Below are 302 nucleotides of genomic sequence, written 5' to 3'. Positions count from 1 at the left end.
GCCAGTGTCCGAGGAGCCTGGATGTCCTTTCTAACACAGGGGAAGGCAACCTCCAGCAGTGGTGAAACTACAAATCTCATCGTACCTCTGCTTCCGGAAGCCGTGTCTGCGGCTGTCGGTGTCTTGCAATGCCTCATGGGACTTGTAGTTCCACAACAGCCGGAGTGCCGAGGTCGCCCATCACCGGTCCAACAATTGTCAGACTGCCAACAAGATTCATCCGCACGCTGCTTCACCCCGGTCTGTATGGACGCTGCCGAGGGTGGAGACCGGGGTGCGGAGGCCGGGGGGTGGAGACCGGG

This window comes from Nanorana parkeri, unplaced genomic scaffold, assembly GCF_000935625.1.
Source record: "Nanorana parkeri isolate BGI_ZX_2015 unplaced genomic scaffold, ASM93562v1 scaffold4287, whole genome shotgun sequence".
NCBI classification, from domain to species: domain Eukaryota; kingdom Metazoa; phylum Chordata; class Amphibia; order Anura; family Dicroglossidae; genus Nanorana; species Nanorana parkeri.
Note: the sequence above shows the minus strand (reverse complement) of the source record.